This window comes from Triticum urartu, chromosome 5A, assembly GCF_056163025.1.
Source record: "Triticum urartu cultivar PI428250 chromosome 5A, HENAU_Tu73, whole genome shotgun sequence".
Taxonomy (NCBI): Eukaryota; Viridiplantae; Streptophyta; class Magnoliopsida; order Poales; family Poaceae; genus Triticum; species Triticum urartu.
In genome coordinates, this window is record NC_141877.1 from 618,735,877 (window position 1) to 618,738,380 (window position 2,504).

The 2,504-nt window shown below is 43.3% G+C and overlaps 1 pseudogene; it reads left to right on the plus strand.

Moving 5' to 3' along the window:
- The first annotated feature begins 648 nt into the window (after window positions 1-648).
- On the plus strand, window positions 649-2,198 carry LOC147973417 (protein FAR1-RELATED SEQUENCE 5-like; annotated as a pseudogene).
- The last annotated feature ends 306 nt before the right edge of the window (window positions 2,199-2,504 follow it).

Genomic DNA, 2,504 nt, shown 5'->3' on the forward strand with positions numbered 1-2,504 from the left:
AAGAGAAATTTTTTTTGACTCTCCTAAATGACTGCAACTTGATAGCAGGTACAACTCACATTGGATTAAATCGTGTTACCACAGAACTGTTACTTATTCCTGCATCAAGTACTTTGACCTGAGCCAATTATGTTCATTTTTTATGCAACTCTGGTAATTAAAAAAATCATCACCCAACATAAAACCTTGGTGTTGCCTATTTCTACCTCAACTACCTGGATTTCTTTCCTATCCTAGTATAAGGCGCTTAGGATACATGGGTGACCCTGATCAGGGAGAAAAACTGACAACTTGAATAGTAAACTGAGGCAACTATGTTCATTTTCGGTGCAACTGTGATAAAGGCATTACCCAGTAGAAAAAACACTTGCTGGGAAACAGACTTGGTCTCGTCCTACTTATGCATAAATGTTGCTTTATGTTCTCTATAAAAACAAGTTGCTCGCTGCATTGTGATTAGTTAGTCCTGAAAAGCACAAGTTTCTGTTTTTTATGGCAGGTAAGATGATGATGATAATGTCATCATACTATGGCTCGGACTTGATTGTTATGTACATAGCTAAAACCATCCATAACCACTGTTCGAAGGTCCATGCTCCAACTAAGGACATTGACATTGAAGAAACACTAAACTACTTTTGCAAGGTGATGGAAAACGACCCAGGATTCTTCTTTAAATGCAAGACAGATGCAAAAGGCAGGACAAAAAACTTGTTTTGGGTGGATGGTGCGGCACGGAAAGCATACACGAAGGCTTATCATGATTGCATATCATTTGATGCAACTTATCTCACGAACATGTACAGTATGCCGTTTGCCCCCTTCATTGGCATCAACAAACATGGGCAGTCAATTATGCTTGGATGTGGATTTGTCCGGCAGGAACTAGCCTCAAGTTATGGCTGGTTGTTTGATGCTTTCCTAGAAGCAATGGATGGTCTGGCTCCGAACAACATCATCACGGACCAAGATGTTGCTATGGCACAATCTATCAAGAGGAAGTTCCCGGCAACGATTCACCGTTGCTGCCGTTGGCATATAATGAAGAAAGCACAAAAGAAGCTTGGGTCTGTGTTGGCTAGGAACCCGGATTTGGTAAGACTTCAATGAATGCATTGACTTTAGTTTCACCCGGGCTAAATTTGAAAGGAAATGGGCTGCACTTCAATTGAAATATGAAGGTCTGATGCATGGTCACTTTGAGAAACTCTATGAATACCTGGCTACATGGGTGCCGTGTTACTTCAAATTCAGGTTCTTCCCTTTCCTTCAGTCAACGCAACGCAGTGATGGGTTCAATGCTGTGTTGAAGCGCTATGTGAACCCACACAAGTCAATTCTCAACTTCGTCAAGCAATATGAGAAGATTCAGGTACACATACTCGTGAGGGAGGGCAGGAATGACTACCAGACAGAGCATCTAGACGCACAAAGATGGTCGCGTTTCCCCACTAGGGACATCTATGTGAAATTTAGAACTGAGTTTCAAATGATTGGCCAGTACGATGTGCGTCCCACTAGAATCAACTTCTATTACCTTGAGCCCAATATAGAAGAAGTCCTAGGGTATGGCTCAAGGAAGTACCTAGTCACAGTGAGACCAGAGTCAGCTATCTATGATTGTGGATGTTGCAAGTGGCATAGGGACAGCATACTTTGTTGCCATGTCTTGAAAATCTTCACACACCTTGGCGTTAATGAGATACCTGAACACTACATCAATCACCGCTGGACGCAAGATGCGGTGCCAAGTGCACCACCGCCAACTAACGAGGGCCCTCCATCGGACTTGCCCACTGAGTCGGAGAACCAAGTTCGGCAAGTGACTCTGACAATGTATTTTGCAAAGCTAGCCAAGAAGGCAATGACTAGTGATGAGGCAGCCGCTGCAGTTAGGAGGCACGTGAAAGCAGCAGATACTAAGGTTACTAAGCTGAATAAACTAAGGAAGAAGAGGCTAAAAGCAGCATGAGAAGCGGCTCGGGCTAGGGAAGCATCAAACCCTAATGCCCCAAGTGGTTCAAACCAACCTCCTTCCCCCTGCTTCTATGGATCCACCTCGTTCAGTCACAAAAGGGCACAGCCGTAGGAGGCACTTCAAATCAGCCCTGGAGCTACACCCTAAGAAAAAGAAAAAGTGCAACATTTGTGAATCAACCGATCACACTGCTGCGACATGCCTAGGGAAGCTGTTGTGATCGTTACCACATGAAGATAATGACCCCTGGGCTTGCAAAACTAGCTGAAGTAAAAAAAGCAACAATGTCCTGGTAGATGAAGCAATTGTGGTCTGGTTTTTGAGCAGATGTAGAAGGGAAATCAAGCAACTACCAGTTTCAAAAACAGCAACTATGAAATGATTTGCGTGGACTTGTTTTAATTTATGTGTTTTCCTAGCTTTAAATTCACAAATTGGAGACTGTGTGGAGGCGGATGCTTGACATTTGTGCTTATATTCCTTACTCATAAACTTGCAAAACGTATGGACGCTTGTGATTTATGCA